The sequence below is a fragment of the Leopardus geoffroyi genome, chromosome A1, assembly GCF_018350155.1.
Source record: "Leopardus geoffroyi isolate Oge1 chromosome A1, O.geoffroyi_Oge1_pat1.0, whole genome shotgun sequence".
Taxonomy (NCBI): domain Eukaryota; kingdom Metazoa; phylum Chordata; class Mammalia; order Carnivora; family Felidae; genus Leopardus; species Leopardus geoffroyi.
In genome coordinates this window covers 89,424,893-89,443,872 of record NC_059326.1, presented here as the reverse complement: position 1 = coordinate 89,443,872, position 18,980 = coordinate 89,424,893, and the positions used below count along the sequence as shown (strand labels likewise).

The window sequence follows — 18,980 nt, the reverse complement described above, 5'->3', positions numbered from 1 at the left end:
GACTTCAAGTTTCATAGTGTTGTGGTCTGAAAATATGCATGGTATCATTGCAATATTCTTCTCCTGGTTGAGGCTTCATTTGTGACCCAGTATGTGATCTATTCTGGAGAATGTTCCATGCGCACTCAAGAAGAATGTGTATTCTGCTGCTTTAGGTTGAAATGCTCTGAATATATATGTCAAGTCAATCTGGTCCATTGTTTCATTCAAAGCCATTGTTTCCTTGTTGATTTTCTGCTTAGGTGATCTGTCCATTGTTGTAAGTGGGGTGTTAATGTCCCCTACTATTATGATATAGTGCTCTTCTTCATCTCTTATTACAATCTTTGTTTTAAAATCTGGTTTGTCTGATATATGTATGGCTACTCCAGCTTTCTTTTGATGTCCATTAGCATGATAGATAGTTCTCCATCCCCCCACTTTCAACCTGGGGGTGTCTTTGGGTCTAAAATCAGCTCTTGTAAGCAGGATATAAATGGATCTTTTTTTTTTTTTATCCATTATGATACCCGATGTCTTTTGATTGGAGCAGTTAGTCTATTTACATTCAGAATAATTATTGACAGATATGAATTTAGTGCCATTGTATTATCTGTAAAGTTGAATTCTTTTAGATTGTTTTTGTTCTTTTCTAGTCTTTGTTGCTTTTGGTCTCTCTTTTGTTCTCACTGTTTCTTGTGGAGCTGGTTTAGTGTTCATGAACTCATTTGGTTTTTGCTTGTCTTGGAAACTCTATCTCTCTTTCTATTCTGAATGACAGCCTCACTGGATAAAGAATTTTTGGCTGCATGTTTTTCCCATTTAGCCTGTTAAATATATCATGACATTCCCTTTTGGCCTGCCAAGGTCTGTGGACAGGTCTACTGCTAACCTTATGTATCTACCATTGTAGGTTAAGGACCTTTCATCCGTAGGTGCTTTCAGAACTCTCTTTTTAAATTTGTATTTTGCAAGTTTCACTATGATATGTTTTGGTATTGACCTGTTTTTGTTGATTTTGAGGGGAGTTCTCCGTGCCTCTCAGACTGAATGCCTGTTTACTTCCTCAGATTAGGGAAGTTCTCAGTTATAATTTGTTCAAAGAAAGCTTCTGTTCCTTTTCCCCACTCTTCTTTTGGGACTACTATGATACAGATATTACTGTGCTGATATAAATCGCTGATTTATCTACGTCTGTATTCACGATCTGATAGTTTTATTTTCCTCTCCTTTTCAGCTTCATTATTTTTTATAGTTTTATTTTCAATATCACCTATTCAACCCTCATACTTCTTCCATCCTTATTGTGATTACATCCAGTTTTTATATTTTATACATTCAGTTATAGAATTTTTTATTTCAGTTTGACTAGTTTTTAGGTCTTTTATCTCTGCAACAAGGATTTCCTTGGAGTCTTCTATGTTTCTTTCAAGCCCAGCTAGTATTCTTATGACTATTATTCTAAATTCTTGTTGAGATATATTACTTATATCTGTTTTGAACAAATCCCTGGCTGTGGTTTCTTCTTGATCTTTCTTTGGCATAGAATTCCTCTGTTTTGTCATTTTGTCTAGGTGCCTGTATTTTGCGTGTTATGAAAGCTTGTTATATTTCCTGCTCCTGAGTGTAATGCCATATGAAGAAGGAATCATACACCATCAAGGGCCTGGCACCTCAGAGTTTTCTAGTGTATGCTGTGTGCACTCTGTCCTGTGATTTGGCTGCTCTTTGCCCCAGTCAGTACTCTACAGAGTTCCTCCTTGCATACAGTGAGGAGTGTTTGGATCTTTAGGTGTGGTTTGATTTATTTGTTAAAATAAGCCTGATTTAAAAAAAAAAAAAAAAAGCCTTATCCAAGAAAGAAAAGGTGAAGAAACAAACAACAACAAAAAAACCCCAAATATACAAACAAAAACTATGCACCTAATTCCAAAGGAAAAGAACACAAAAAAGAAGAAGAAACAGGGAAGGGAAGAAAAAGAAGCCTGTTGCAAAAAACGAGAAAATGAAATAAAAAAACAAATGAACAAAGAAACTGTAAATCTGATTAAAAAAAAATTATAAGCCTGGTCCTATTTCCACCAGAACTGAAGAACTGAAGCTTATACTTTGGAGCACTCTATGATCAGTAGACTTGGTGCATGAGGACGGCTCTTTGTTGGTATGCTGGGGGATAGGCCTGCTGTGCTGGCTCATAGTCAGACCTACTCTTATAAAGATGATCCTGTAGAGTGCAGTGGGGTGGGGCTTGGTGTAAGCAGCTCCAGCCTGGATGGGTGGGCACTCTGTTACTCACTGAAGTCCATCCATTCTGGTGAGCAGGAGAAGGTGGTGTCACTCTGCTGTCCCATTCTGGGTGGGGGAACTGGCACCCACCACTGTTCAGCTACCCCTCACAGACAAGTGAACAGTCTTTTCTCCTGTGTTCCAGACTTCTGTCAGATCCCTGTCCTTAATTAACCCTTCTGTGCCCAGGACATTGACACACCTGGAGCCTCAGCTCTCTTGTATTTTGTCACTAGCATGTGACGGGGATTCAAAATTCCAAGTATTAAAGGACTTGGCAAGGTGAGGACCTGCTCCCCACCTCTGGAGGAGAGTCTTGCAGCACTAAGTCTAGTGCTATTCTAGGCTTAGTGCTATTCTAGGCTATTCTGTCCCAGGAAAGGCATCTCACAGCCACATAGGTGCCTGGAATTTATGGTGAGCACAGTGGAAAGCTGTGACCACTTTATCAGCCCTCTGTACATGCCTTTGTTCCCTGTTGTTGAACAGCCACTCAAAAGTGCCACCCGGATCTTTTGTCCTTGGAGAGGCTAGGTATCCTCTTCCAAATGCACTCAGGGAAGGGGAACTTTCTCTCCGAGTGTGACCCAGGGGATATCCACATCACACTGTCCCCAATCCACTCCCAGGCTTCCCCTCCTCCCCAGGAGCACCGCGGTCCTTGTGGATCTACTCCAGCAGACTTCCAAAAACTCAGAATTTCAGCCCCACTGTTTGCCAAAACTTGTGATATTCAGTTCCTCGTGATTCCTGTCGATGGTTGTGGGGGAGTGTTTTTCTTGACAAACCTGACATGCTGCTCTCTCTTCCCCCACCTCTCTCTTCTCTGCAAAAAGGGTTCCCACTCCTCTGCACCACCATGGCTTTTTTCACCCCCAAATCCCTTCCCCACACCATGAACCTGCCATGTTCTATCCCTCAAATTTTGCATATTGTTCTCTTAATCCTCAGATTTATTTCCTAGGTGTTAAAATGATTTCATGTTGATCTAGCTGTGTTCGAGATTAGCCCAGGGTCCCCCTACCACACTGCCATCTTATTCCCTCCTCATAACTTAGAGTTTTTTGAATATATAAACAAAACTGACAAACCTTTATCGAGATTAAGAAAAAAAGAGGTAAGGCTCAAATAAAAAAATCAGAAATAGAAGGTGGGAAGGGGACATTAAAACTGATGCCATAGAAATAAAAAATAATTTGAATACTATAAACAATCATATGCCAACAAATTGGATAACTTGAAGAATGGATAAATTTCTAGTAACAACCCACAAATATTGATTCATTAAGAAATAAAAATATTTGAACAAATTTATAACAAGTAAGGAGATTGAATCAGTAATCAACCCAACAAAGAAAAGCCTAGTTCCAGATGGCTTCTAGGAGGATTCTACCCAACAGTTGAAGAAGAATTAAACTGATTTGCAAAATCTTACTAAAAATTGAAGAGTAGGGAACAGTCCTATAATTATTTTATGAGGCCATCAGTACCCTGATATGAAAGCCAGACAAAGACAGTATAAGAAAAGGAAATATGGATTGATGTCCTGGATGAATTGTAATGCAAAAACGTCAACAAAATTCTTACCAAACTGAATCCAATAGCACATTTAAAGGATTATACACCATGACAAAGTGGAATTTATTCCTGGGACATAAGCATGGTTCTACATACAAAAATAAATCAATGTAAATATACCACATTAATTTAGAGAAGCCAAAAACTACATTATCTCAGTTGATGCAGAAAAAAACTTGACAAAATTCACCCTTTCATGATAAAAACACTCAACAAACTAGGAATAGGACACTGTCAGCATAATAAAGGCCTTGTATGAAAAGTCCACAGCTGACATCATATACAATGGTGAGGAGTGAAAACTATTCTAAGAACAGGCAACGGTGCCCACTCTTGCCACTTCTGTTCAACATAGTACTGGAAATCCTAGCCAGAACTATCAGACAAGAAAAAATAAAAGGAAATTGGAAAGAAATAAGTAAAATGATCTTTGCAGATGCCACGATCTTGTATGTTGAAAGCCCTAAAGAATCCACTAATAAACTCTTACAACTAATGAACAAATTCAACAAAGTTTCAGGATACAGTACACTCAAAAAGTAGTTGTGTTTCTATATACTAAAAATGAAAAATCTGTCATAGACTCTGGGTCTAAAGTTCTCTCTTGTCTAGCAAGAGAGCAGGATGCAGGATGAGAACATGAGAGACGGCTAATGTCTGGGAAAAGACAAGAGCCCCGAATAAGAGTCCTTGCCCCTTTTTTTTATTAGGATCAGAAGGCTTACAAACGTGGTGATGGCCGTGAACAAAGAGACAATGAATCTGTGAACATTAACTTGAGGATGTGAGGGAAAGGGGGTCTTGAAGATATTCAGGGTTAGGGGTTTGGGTTAATACAAAACAAATACTTAATGCCGGGCAGTCTGGTGGAAGGTTGTTTACAGCGACATAAGGCACTAACTCTGTTCATCTTAGCTAGTCTAGGGGATGAGACAGGTAGGGGAGATAGCCTCAGAGTTAACAAGGCACCTTTTCTTTCATTAATCATGTCTGCTCTGGGCTGCTTCATCTGCAGTGCAGCGGTCCGTAGTCCAATTTACCTGTTTACCTCTCTTGGTCCTTTCTTCCTGTGAAAGCAGCTTTCTGCTATAGTACTAAATTGGGGGGTGCTTCCATCCTGAATATCTAATCTTGCTTATTTTATATACCTATGTTCTATATTGGTGCCTTTGCACCATCCTATTTTTGGGCCTTTGCCCCTCCCTCTCTATTCTGGGGGCTCTGCACCCCCTTTCTGTTCTGGGGTGCCTTTCACCTCCCTATTCTTGGTTGCCTTGTCTTGATTACCCAAACTCGGGTGTGAGCATCCTATGGCTTTCAATTCTTTATGCCTTGCTAACCCATTGGTGTAAGCCCAGGGAATTTGTAAGCTTATTCCCCACAGTTCCCCCTTTTTGTTTTTCTTTGTTTGTTTGTTTGTTTTTTTTTTTTTTTTTTTAGTTTCGTGTTTGAGGACTGTCATGATGAGCTCCTGGTCCTTCTTTTGCTTTTGGATGGCTTGGAGGGTGATTCTGCAAAGACATAAAAAGAGACACAGTAAAAGCATTCTGCTTCCCAAAGTTATCCAGAATTTGAGATGGGTGCTAGCCATAAGTGAGAAAAGATTCAGGTCGCGCCACATTTCCCAGGAATCAGCCCATTCATTTTTAAGCTGATCCTCTGCATATTGTAGCTGTTAGCGCAAAGTCATATCTAAATCTTCTATATTGTCAGAGAGATAGGAAGACAGGACACTGCGAAGGTATGTCTGGACAGCATCCAAAGCTTGGGAGTGATTAGAAGGAATGCCAGTCATGCAGATATGCTGGTAGAGTCACAGGGCAGTTTAGAGTGGAGGAACAAGTACTCTTGTCTTTTCCCAATAAATTCCATTGCAGCCTCAAGAGCTTTGAGGTGGGCCAAAGCTTGTTTATTGGAAGTTTGGCTTATAAATTCCTTGGTAGTGTTGACTATAAATTTATTAAGGACATGGAACGTTTGGATAGTATGATGCAGATTGACAGCAGTTACAGTGGCAGAGGTGATACCACCTACTGCTGCGAGGATGCCCATGATTAACAGGCCAAAAAATCTTTTTTTTCCTTCAGCAGAGTGCCAGTGTCGAATAAGCTTGGAAAGTGCACCTAGTCCTGATGGATGTATATACGGTACAGTGCTATTAACAGGAACCCAGGTTGAGATGCGGTAAGTACTAATAAAAGATATTTAATTGGGTGATGTTATCATTACTTATTTTTAAAAAATTTTTTAAATGAAATTTATTGTCAAATTGGTTTCCATACAACACCCAGTGCTCATCCCAAAAGGTGCCCTCCTCAATACCCATCACCCACCCTTCCCCTCCCTCCCACCCCCTCAGATTGTTCTCAGTCTTTAATAGTCTCATGCTTTGGCTCTCTCCCTCTCTAACCTCTTTTTTTTTTTTCCCTTCCCCTCCCCCATGGTCTTCTGTTAAGTTTCTCAGGATCCACATAAGAGTGAAAACATATAGTATCTGTCTTTCTCTGTATGACTTATTTCACTTAACATAACACTCTCCAGTTCCATCCACGTTGCTACAAAGGGCCATATTTCATTCTTTCTCATTGCCACATAGTATTCCATTGTGTATATAAACCACAATTTCTTTATCCATTCATCAGTTGATGGACATTTAGGCTCTTTCCATAATTTGGCTATTGTTAAGAGTGCTGCTATAAACATTGGGGTACAAGTGCCCCTATGCATCAGCACTCCTGTATCCCTTGGGTAAATTCCTAGCAGTGCTATTGCTGGGTCATAGGGTAGGTCTATTTTTAATTTTTTGTTATCATTACTTATTCAGGACATAAACCAGCCTTGGGAGGTAGAGATATTAAATTATTTTCTAGTTGTTGGCTCTGTAAGGTGGAGGTAGCAAAGAGAATGTAGAGAGAAAGGACACAAATAGCGGTCCGTGTAAATCGGTTATTGTACAGGGAGGCCCAAGTTAGGTTAACATGTTGTTTTACATAAATTTCGCTGTGGCTAATAGTACAAATAAAGAAGGGAAGACCTAGCTTCTAAAGATTAACAAGCCAAGCCTTTTTTTTTTTTTTTTTTCAAGCCAAGGTCCTTTTAATTTCCCCTTATGTGCAGAAATTATAGGGCCGGACAAGGCTCCGTTTTTCCAAGAATTATCCTCCCTACTAGGCTGGCCAAAGGATAGGGTCTTATTGAATATTTTGTTTCAAGATGTCCTCTAGGACCCCTGTCAATAATAGTCCAATTACCCCAGTGAAGATTATGCTCAGTATCTCCATAACAGGTTGTCCAAGGAGTATTATTCCAGGGGTGGTCTGAATATTTGAGACTAGAGCAAGCTATAACATTAGGAGTATGAAATATGCTTGTTTTTTTGAGGTATATCAAAGCCTATGGCTGAGAAAAAGGGAAAATTTTCTGGGCTTGTAGAAGTTTTGGGCTGTACATGCAAAAGCCAGCTGATTTTTAGTTTGAGGCAAGCAGAAAAGTTGTTGATTTTAGTAACACACATAGGAGGTGCTGAAGTAAGCCACCATTGAGGTCTTGGCATATAAAGTCAATGCTCTTGTTCAGTTTGGAAGGGCGGGTTAAGATTGGCTCCTTCCATGAACTTTGTCATTATTGCTAATAGGAATATCTCAGGCTAGGAGTGTTAAGCTATCAAGTATAGGTGGGTTAAGGAGATGAACCCAATATGAATATTGAGCTTGGCCTGGACAAATGAGGGGAAAGGAGTAGAATCAGGCTTACACATATTGAATTTTTGTTAATGACAGAAATCATGGCCATCATATGTGAATTAGGGGTTTATGCAATATCGTTGTGTTGTAAGAGGATGTCGGCTTGGTTAGACATGCATTTAAGGATTCCCCATGTTATATCAGGGGCAAGGACTTGCATTTGTGGAGTGGCTTCAGGATGAGGAGTCCATGAAGAGGCTTCTTCCATCTTGAAAAAAGGGGGCCAGTGGCTGCTCACTCAGAGTCATTCCCTGGAAGTGTTGGTTCATTGGAAGATATCCTGGAGGTCTCCATGTTGCCATGGTAAGGCTTCACCAAACAAGAGAAGTCCAGAATCTGAAAGAACAGAAGCATATCTTTGACCCTAGATGAGAAGTTTAGTGGACCCAGTCCATTAGGGCCCCCCTTCAGGGGTTTTGCATGGCACCGTAGGGTGAGAGGGTTTATCTTATTTTGAAGAATGTCACTCAGCTGCAGTTAGTCCTTGAGTGTTGAGATTTAAAAAGTTAAGAGTAATCCTAGCAAGATCAAGAAGGAGCTGAGGTTGTAATGCAGACAACCAGGGGTATCTCCCACTTTTTGTTTTTTAACATGTTTTTGAGCATATCATGTGCTCATTTTACAACTGTTTGGCCTGGTGGTTTATAAGGAATGGTTAATTCTAACCAAGGCTTAAGTAAAACAACTTGAAAGGGTGTGTTGTCCTGTTGTTTTACCCTTTTTGTTAAAATTATTTATTTGCTTATTTATCACCATTAACAATAATGTATTTTTTGTGTGTGTGGTTGTTGTAGGATGTACTAATTTTATTTTTGCTCAGCAGTAACTTACATATTGATCATTGGCCATTGAGGGAGGGGGCTAAAGAGCCAAAGTTGAGGTCTATTTTCCTGTCTTTTTTAGTAATACCCATATAAGTATGTTTCAGTCATGTGGATACCCATTTATGGCATACAATGGGATAAGTTTAGTAAAATGGCTCCCTTGTATCTTAGTAAAAGCCCTTCATATATTATCCATCCCTTATATGGCATCCATTCTTTTGCCAAACAGGAACAACGCAAATGTGGAGGATTTGGAGGCTGGCATGAAGAGTATTGTTATCATTTTCCCAGCCTTTGGATCAAAGGAGGAGGAATCTTTATCTTAACCCTGTGTACTTTTTTTTCTTTTTAATTTTTTTTTTCAACGTTTATTTATTTTTGGGACAGAGAGAGACAAAGCATGAACGGGGGAGGGGCAGAGAGAGAGGGAGACACAGAATCGGAAACAGGCTCCAGGCTCTGAGCCATCAGCCCAGAGCCTGACGCGGGGCTCGAACTCACGGACCGCGAGATCGTGACCTGGCTGAAGTCGAACGCTTAACCGACTGCGCCACCCAGGCGCCCCAACCCTGTGTACTTTTAAAAACCATTTATTTTAACCTTAGTCCATCCTGACCACACATAAAATTCCTTTTTAAAGATTTTCCCTCATGAACATTTTACAACTTTTCTTTGCACTTAGATTTTGTCCCAACCCATTTTTCTCAAAATATCCAGTCTCATTTAAGACAAAATTACTTTATTTTACCTTTAACAAAAATATATTTCCATTTCTTATATCTTTCTTTTGTTATCTCCTACTTTTCCACATAACAGAGTTGCTTTTGTTATTTTTGCCCCAGTTTTAACTACACTTAGCAGAATTTTAACTCTTAGAAACTTTAGTCTCCAGTGAAAACCTAAGTAGTGACCAATTGTGAATTATTTGTTACATGAGAAAAATTTTTGGGGGGCACCTGGGTGGCTCAGTCAGTTAAGGGTCAGACTTCAGCTCGTCATGATCTCACAGTTCGTGAGTTCAAGCACCACATCAGGCTCTGTGCTGACAACTTGGAACCTAGAGCCTGCTATGGATTCTGTGTCTCCCTCTCTCTCTGCCCCTTCCTGATCACATTCTGTCTCTCTCTCTCAAAAATAAGTAAACCTTAAAAAAAATTGGGGGCACCTGTGTGGCTCAGTCAGTTAAGCAACTGACTTCAGCTCAGGTCATGATCTCATGGTTCTTGGGTTCAAGCCCCATGTCAGGCTCTGTGCTGACAGGTTAGAGCCTGGAGCCTGCTTCAGATTTTGTGTCTCCGTCTCTCTCTGTCTCTCCCCTGTTAGTTCTCTCTCTCTGTCTCTCAAAAATAAATAAACGTTAAAAATTTTTTTTAAAAAATTAAAAAAATATTTTTAGGTTGTAGACTTATGAATCCATTAAGCATAAAGCATGGATTTAAATATTCTCAGTTTATTTATTTATTCATTTATTTATTATAAGAAGTCAGAAGCATAAACCTATTTAGTAAGCAATGCTTCAGCATTCCATTTGATTTGAAAGAAGCCCAAATGTCCAAAGAACTTAATTCAATTTACCATTTAAGCAAAACGTTAAAGTTTTAGGTCACCAAAGACCCTGAAATCTGTCTTAACAATTATCCATGAAAACTATGAGGCAAAGTTAACCATTACTTTAAGTCATCCTTTTGCTAACAAATTGGAACAGAGATAAAGTGAGCTTATTTGACCTTTAGTCAACCTTAGTAGAATAAAGTTCTATAATTTAAAAGACATGCCTGTCTTAATATTTTATTTGCGCCCCCTTGAAAGTTTACCATTGTTATTTTTTTTCCCCCATGGAACCAGTGAGGAAATTTAAAGTTTAAGGGGGTGTTTTTTGCCTTTTGACAGAGTGGGGAGCAAGGAGCATCATGTTGTCTGAGACATTGAAGAGCCAGATTTGCAGGCCACACCCCAGGCAGTGCAGAAACAGGAGGAAGGGGAAGGGAAGGCAGAAAAGGTGAGGTGCTGCTGAGAGGCCAGAAGGCAGACTGAGGCACCGAGGGTAGAGAAAAGAGTTCACATAGTCCTAAAACCTATCACCTCAGATAGATGAGCAGATACTGATTCTTGTTTTGTTTTGTATTATTTGTTTTGTTTTGTTTTGTTTTGTTTTGTTTTGTTTTCCACTAGTGGAATTAGGCAGTCCATGTTGGGCCAGAGAAGACAGGGAAGTTCCCTGAAACAAATGGAGTTTCGGCAGCTGCTTGGGAATATTCCTTAAAATCTCTATCCTGAGGTAGACTAGCCAGAGACAGTCGGCTTATCATGGTTATTAATCCAGAGAATGAATGAGGGAGAAGCCCTCACATATAGTTAGAGTAATAAGAGTGTATAGAGAGAAAAGGTAAGATAGAGAGTGTTAGAATCCCCTATATTAGGGATGGCCTGTGTAAAATCCACTGCACTATTTCAGTGCATTGTTTTACTTGACAGTGATTGGAAGTTGGGCTCACTGCCTTGTTTGGGGATACTGCCCCTTGTCAGACAGTTGTTTAAAAGACACCTGAATAGCAGTGACAAAGTTCTGCAAAGCAGGAGTCATGCAAGCATCATTAAACTCTTGAGCACAGACAGCATACTGGGCTGGGGTCCAAATGATGCTCATAAGAGAGCCCCAGTCCCAGGCATACATGGAATGAGTGCCACAAATATTTTCTAAAATACCGATTGTAAAAGGGCTGTGATGGACATACAGGTGAACTGATTTTTGCAATTCTTTTACAATTGGAAAGACCAGCCCTTCACGGCCACATTGCCCATGTTTCCTGACAATGGGAAACAGTTGGAATTTACCAGCCTTGTGGGCTTTTTAAATGTACTTTTGCAGTGGGGTGAGGACTTTATCAGAGCTGGTCGGTGAGGTTTTCAGAGGCTCCATATCGTCCCACCCTTCTGGGGGAGGAGGAGTATGTTCTGGCTGTAAAGGAGCCCGAGGCTCTAGTCCAGTCAGTTCAGTCTGACTATAGGGGGAAAGAGGTTTTTCCTCCTTTTTAAATAACTCTAGGTCTTCATATACACAGTCTGAGCTCAAGCGGGGAAGGGTGGTGTGGATGATGGACCAGGTGAGGATTACTTTAGAGGGGACATTAGCCCCTTTAGAATGCCTGGCCTTTACTGTTTTTCCTACTCATTCTCACACTTTAAGGGAACCAAGGGCAATTTTGTTGGACAGCCAATAATCTAAGGAGAGCCTTATAATAGAGAGGCAAAAGGGAGAGAGAGAAAGGTGCAGAGAGTGCAGTGTTACCTTTGCATAAGTGGAAAACCTCTTGGGACCACGGAATATGGAGTGAGAGGTACTGAGCATTGCAGGTTTTTTGTTTTTTGTTTTGTTTGTTTGTTTGTTTTTTGCAAAGAGTGTGTAGAGCTCAAACTCTGAGGATTTGGAAGGGCATGACTTTCTCTGATATGGAGCTGTGGCAGGAGCTCCTGGAGAGGAGGGAGCGGGCCCCAGAGTGCATAGTACAGTGTAGGAATCTCCTGAGAACACTGGGGGAGAACATTCCCCTTCCTGGAGTACTTTTGGAAGAGAGTATATTGCATCTTCAAGGACAAAAGACCCTTTAGGCACCAGCAAAAGGCCTTTCATAAGCAGGGGACAGAGGTGCCCACAGAGGGCAGATAACCTGGTTGCTGCTGCTATTAGCAGTGATACACCATGGATTCTGAGCAAGACAAAGGTGTGGAAATGTTTTTCTGGGATAAAGGACATCAGACAAGGTGCAGAGTGGCTCTACTCTTGACAAGGGGAGCAGGTCTGCATGGCGCTTGGTCCTTTACAATTTTGTGTTTTGAATCCCAGCCTCTCGCCAAAGAAAGACTCAGGTGAGCTGTGGTGCAGTGGATGCTGCCTGCCATTGCTATTCTGTGAGGGATTTATGAACGGGGGGGGGGGGGGGCGGGGTGGGGGGAGGTTGTGAAGTCCCCTGTCCTGGAACAAAAGAGTGGGGTGTCTCCAATTTCCCCGTCAACACCAACACAATGGGACTTCAGAGAGCAACATAGCAGCCATGAGTGAAGGCAGGATCCACTTACATTGAATCCAGCCCCCCTATGTCTGCAACTACTTATTTATGGGGGCAGGACTGACTCTGAGCCAGTGTAGAAGGCCTTTCATCCAGAAGACCAGTACAGGCCGCACCCTGCATGCACCAAGTGTACTGAAAATAGAGTGCTTCAAAGCATTACCTGAAGTTCTGGTGGAAATAGGACTAGGCTTACGTGTTCCCCCTCCCCCCTCTTCTTTTGTTTCCTTTAGAATCAGGCTTATAGTTTTTTGTTAGTTATGTGCTTTTTCATTTCTTTTTTTCTATTTTTTTCTTTTTGATCAGAGTTTTTTTTTTTCCTTTTTCTTTCTCCCCACCCCCCCTTTTTCTTTGGAATCAGGCTTAAAGTTTTTTGATTCCTTTTTTTTGTTGTTCTTTTTCCTTCTCTCTCTCTCTCTCTTGAATCAGGTTTTTTTTCCCTCTTTTTTTCCCCAGGCTTATTTTAACAAAAAAAATAAATAAATAAAAGCACACCTAGTTAAAGGTCCAAACATTGCCCACTGCAAGCAAGGAGGAGCTCTTCAGAGGACTGACCAGTGGGAAAGAGCAGCCAAAACACAAAAGCACTGTGCACTGTGCATATAGCAGAACACATCCTGGAGTCCCAGGTCCTGGACAGTGTATGACCCTTTCTTAATATAGCATTATCTCAGATGCAGGAAACATAACAAGCTTTCAAAGCATGCAAAAGATAGAAACTTCACCCAAATGACAAGATTGAGGAATTCTTCCCAAAAGAAAGGTCAAGAAGAAATCACAGTCAGAGAATTGCTCAAAACAGATATAAGCAATATATATGAACTAGAATTTAGAGCAACAGTCATAACACTACTAGTTGGGCTTGAAAAAAAGCATAGAAGACACCATATAAACCCTTGCTGTAGAGATCAGAGACCTAAAAACTAGTCAGGCTGAAATAAAAAAAATGCTATAGCTGAGATTCAAAGCCAACTTAATACAGTCATAATGAGAACTGAAGAAGCAGAGGTGAGAATAGGTGATATAGTAGATAAAATTATGGAAAATAATAAAGCTGAATAGAAGAGGGAAAGAAAACTATTAGATCATGAAGAGAGACTTAGGGAACTTGGTGATTCTATAAAACAAAACAATATCTGTATCATAGGAATCCCAGAAGAAGAGTGGGAAAAAGGGACAGAAAATTTAATTGAACAAATTATAGCTGAGAACTTCCCTAATCTGGGGAAGGAAACAGGCATTCAAGTTCAAGATGCACAGAGAACTCCCCTCAAAATCAACAAAAATAGGTCAATATCATGACATGTCATAGTGAAACTTGCAAAATACAAAGATAGAGAATTCTGAAAGCAGCTAGGGACAAAAGGTGCTTAACCTACAAGGTAGACACGTAAGGTATGTCCGCAGAAACTTGGCAGGCCAGAAGGGAGCTGTGGGAAGTATTCAGTGTGCTGAATGGGAAAAATATACAGCCAAGAATTCTTTATCCAGCAAGGCTGTCATTCAGAATAGAAGGAGAGAGAAAGAGATTCACAAACAAAAACTAAAGGGGTTTGTGGCCACTAAACCAGCCCTGAAAGAAATGTTAAGTGGGATTCTTTGAGTGGAGAAGAAAATAAAAGGACCAAAGACTAGAACAGACCAGAGAACATCAACAAAGACTAGAAGACCAGAAAGAACAACTCTATGGATAACACAATGGCACTAAATTCATATCTTTCAATAGTCTCTCTTAATGTAAATAGACTAAGTGTTCCAATCAAAAGAAATATGGTATCAGGGATGCCTGGGTGGCTCAGTTGGTTAAGCATCCAACTTTGGCTCAGGTCATGATCTATGGTTTGTAGGTTTGGGCCCTGCATCTGGCTCTGTGTTGACAGTTCAGAGCCGGGAGCCTGCTTTGGAATCTGTGTCTTCCTCTCTCTCTTCTCCTCTCATGCTCATGCTCTCTCTCTCTCTCTCAAAAATAAATATATATTAAAACAAAACAAAACAAAAAAGAAATAGGATATCAGAATGGATAAGAAAACCAAGATCTGTCTATATGCTGCCTACAAGAGACTCATTTTAGATCTAGAGATGCCTACAGATATAAAGTGAGGAAGTGGAGAACCATCTATCACGCTAATGGACATCAAAAGAAAGCTAGGGTAACCATACTTATATCAGACAAACTAAATTTTTATTTTTTTAAGTTTATTTATTTTGAGGGAGAGAGAGAGAGACAGCAAGCAGGAGAGGGGCAGAGACAGAGGGAGAAAGAGAATCCCAAGCAGTCTTCTCACTGTGCAGAGCCTAACATAGGGTTCAAATTCACAAACATGAGACCATGACCTGAGCCGAGATCAAGAGTCAGACACTTGCCTGATTGAGCCAACCAGGCACCCCTCAGACAAACTAGATTTCTACAACAAAGACTGTAGAGGACTCTGGAGGGCTCAGTCAGGTAAGTGTCCCACTCTTGGTTTCAGCTCAGGTCATGATTCTGGGGTCCTGGGATCAAGCCTCAAATTCTGCACTGAGCATGGAGCCTGCTTAGGATTCTCTCTCTTTCCCTCTGCCTCTCTCCCCTGCGTGTGCTCACTCTCTCTAAAAATACTACTAATAAAGTAAAACAAAGACTAACAGGAGATGAAGAAGGGCATTATATCATAATTAAGGGGTCTATCCATCAAGAGGATCTAACAATTGTAAATATATGCCCCCCCATTTGAAACACCCAAATATATGAAACAATTACTAACAAACTAAAAAACCTCATTGATAATAATACAATAATAGTAGGGGACTTTAACACCCCACTTACAGCAATAAACAGATTGTCTAAGCAGAAAATCAACAAGGAAACAATGGCTTTGAAAGTCACAGTGGACTAGATGGACTGTTTCATCCTAAAGCAGCAGAATACACATTCTTCTTGAGTGCATATGGAACATTCTCCAGAATAGATCACATACTGGGTCACAAATCAGCCCTCAAAAAGTATAAAAATGTGGAAATCATACCATGCATATTTTCAGTTCACAATGCTATGAAACTTGATGTTAACCATAAGAAAAAACTTGGAAAGCCCTTAAATACATGGTTAAAGAGCATCCTACTAAAGAATGAATGGGTTAGCTAGAGAATTAAATAAACAACAACAACAACAACAACAACAACAACAACAAAACACATGGAAGCAAATAAAAATGAAAACACGGCAGTCCAAACTCTGTGGGATGCTGCAAAGGCAGATCTAAGAGGAAAGTATATTGCAATTCAGGCCTATCTCAAGAGGCAAGAAAGGCCCCAAATACACATTCCAACCTTACATCTAAAAGAGCTACAAAAGGACCAGAAAATAAAGCCTAAGCCCAGCAGAAGAAGGGAAATAATAAATATTAGAGCAGAAAGAAATGAAATAGAAGCAAAACAAAACAAAACAAAACAAAAAAACACCCACAGTAGAACAGATCAATAAAACTAAGAGCTGATTCTTTGAAAAAAAATTAAAATAAAATTGATAAACCCCTAGCCAGACTTATCAAAAAGAAAAGAGAAAGGACCCAAATAGATAAAATAACAAATGAAAGGGAGGAGATCACAACCAACACGACAGAAATACAAACAATTATAAGAGAGTACTATGAAAATTATATGCCAACAAACTGGGCAACCTGGAAGAAATGGAAAAATTTCTAGAAACTTAGAAACAACCAAAACTGAAACAGGAAGCAACAGAAAATATTAACAGGCCTATAACCAGCAAAGCAATTGAATCAATAATCAAAAATGTCACAACAAACAAGAGTCCTGGGTCAGATGGCTTTCTGGGGTATTCTACTAGACATTTAAAGAAGAGTTAATACCTATTCTTCTCAAATTGTTCCCCCAAAAAATGGGAATGGAAGGAAACTTCCAAACTCATTCTTTGAGGCCAGTATTACCTTAAATCCAAAACCAGACAAAAACCCCACTAAAAAGGAAAATTACAGTCCAATATCCCTGATGAACCTGGATGCAAAAATTCTCAACAAGATACTAGCAAATCAAATTCAACATTACACTGAAATAATTATCTACCATGATTAAGTGGGATTTATTCTTGGGGTGCAGGGCTGGCTTAATATTCACAAATCAATCAATGTGATACACCACATTAATAAAAGAAAGAATAAGAAGCATATGATACTGTCAATAGATGCAGAAAAAACATTTAACAAAATACAGCATCCATTCTTGATAAAAACCCTCGACAAAGTAGGGATAGATGGAACATACCTCAACATCATAAAGGCCATATTTGAAAGATCCTAAGCTAATATCATCCTCAATGGGGAAAAACTGAGAGCCTTTCCTCTATGGTTAGGAGTAAGACAGGGATACCCACTCTTACCATTCAATATAGTACTAGAAGTCTTAGCCGCAGCACTCAGACAACAAAAAGATATAAAGGGCATACAAATCAGCAAGGAAGAAGTCAAACATTCAATATTTGTAGATGACATGATATTCTATGTAGAAAACCCAAAAGTCTCCACCAAAAAATTGCTAGAACTAACACATGAATTCAACAAAATCACAGGATATAAAATCAATGTGTAGAAATCTGTTTGCATTTCTATACACCCATACCAAAGCAGCAGAAAAAGTAATCAAGGGATCAGTCCCATTTATAATTGCACCAAAACCATTAAGATACCTAGGAATAAACCTAATGAAAGAGATAACATACCTGTATTCTGAAAACTATAGAACACTTATGAAAGAAATTGAAAAGGACACAAAGAATTGGAAACGTATTCCATTCTCATGGATTGGAAGAACAAAGATTGTTAAAACATCTATACTACTCAAAGTAATCTACACATTTAATGCAATCCCAATCAAAATAGCAGCAGCATTCTTTGCATAGGTAGAACACACAATCCTAAACTTTGTATCAGATGAAAAAGACCATAATAGCTAAAGCAATCTTGAAAAAGATAAACAAAATTTGATGCTTCATGATTCAAGATTTCAAGCTATATTACAAATCTGTAGTCATCAAAAGAATTTGGTTCTGGCACAAAAACACACAGGTCACTGCAAAAGGATAAAAAACCAGAAATGGACCCACATCTTCAACAAAGCGGGAAGAATAGCCAATGATAAAAAGACAGTGTCTTCAACAAATGGTGATGGAAAAATTTCACGGCGTCATGCAGAAGAATGAAAGTGGACCACTTTCTTAGACCATACACAAAAATAAATCCAAAATGGATGCAAGGCTTAAATGTGAGACAGGAAATCATGAAAATTCTAGAGTAGAACACAGAGAACAACCTCTTTGACTTTGGCTGAAACAACTTCTTTTTTTTTTTTAATATAATTAATTGACAAATTGGTTTCCATACAACACCCAGTGCTCATCCCAACAAGTACCTGCCTCAATGCCCATCACCTACTTTTCTCTGTCCCCCACCCCCATCAACCCTCAGTTTGTTTTCAGTATCCAAGTCTCTTATGGTTTGCCTTCCTCCCTCTGTATAACTTTTTTCTCCCTTCCCCTCCCCCATGGTCTTCTGTTAAATTTCTCAAGATCCACATATGAATGAAAACATATGGTATCTGTCTTTCTTTCACTGACTTATTTCACTTAGCTTAATAGCCTCCAGTTCCATCCATGTTGCTGTAAATGGCCAGATTTCATTTTTTCTCATTGCCACGTAGTATTCCATTGTATATATAAATCACATCTTCTTTATCCATTCATCAGTTGATGGACATTTAGGCTCTTTTCATAATTTGGCGATTGTTGAAAGTGCTGCTATAAACATTGGGGTACACGTGCCCCTATGCATCAGCACTCCTGTATCCCTTGGGTAAATTCCTAGCATTGCTATTTCTGGGTCATACGGTAGCTCTACTTTTAACTTTTTGAGGAACTCCACGCTGTTTTCCAGAGTGGCTGCACCAGCTTGCATTCCCACCAACAGTGCAAGAGGGTTCCTGTTTCTCCACATCCTTGCCAGCATCTATAGTCTCCTGATGTGTTCATTTTAGCCACTCTGACTGGTGTGAGGTGGTATCTCAGTGTGGTTTTGATTTGTATTTCACTGATGAGGAGTGATGTTGAGCATCTTTTCAAGTGTCTGTTGGCCATCCGGATGTCTTCTTTAGAAAAGTGTCTATTCACGTCTTCTGCCCATTCTTCACTGGATTATTTGTTTTTTGGGTGTGGAGTTTGGTGAGTACTTTATAGGTTTTGGATACTAGCCCCGTATCCAATATGCCATGTGCAAATATATTTTCCCATTCCGTCGGTTGCCTTTTAGTTTTATTGATTGTTTCCTTTGCATTGCAGAGGATTTTTTTTATCTTGATGAGATTCCAATAGTTCATTTTTGCTTTTAATTCCCTTGCCTTTGGAGATGTGTTGAGTAAGAAATTGCTGTGGCTGAGGTCAAAGAGGTTGTTGCTTGCTTTCTCCTCTAGGGTTTTGATTTTTTCCTGTCTCACATTCAGATCCTTTATCCATT

At 39.7% G+C, this 18,980-nt stretch overlaps 1 long non-coding RNA gene across 2 annotated transcripts in view; it reads left to right on the top strand.

Annotated features, from left to right (window-relative positions):
• LOC123601340 overlaps positions 1-18,980 on the top strand; it is a 66,343-nt gene that overhangs the window by 6,551 nt on the left and 40,812 nt on the right. Inside the window, exons 2-4 of one of the 2 annotated variants that reach the window (XR_006714054.1) lie at positions 5,931-6,027; positions 7,731-7,889; positions 8,640-8,771. This is a non-coding gene — a long non-coding RNA (uncharacterized LOC123601340). Of the gene's footprint in view, positions 1-5,930; positions 6,028-7,730; positions 7,890-8,639; positions 8,772-18,980 lie in introns of those variants that run through there. The other variant, XR_006714055.1, reaches the window with a different exon arrangement.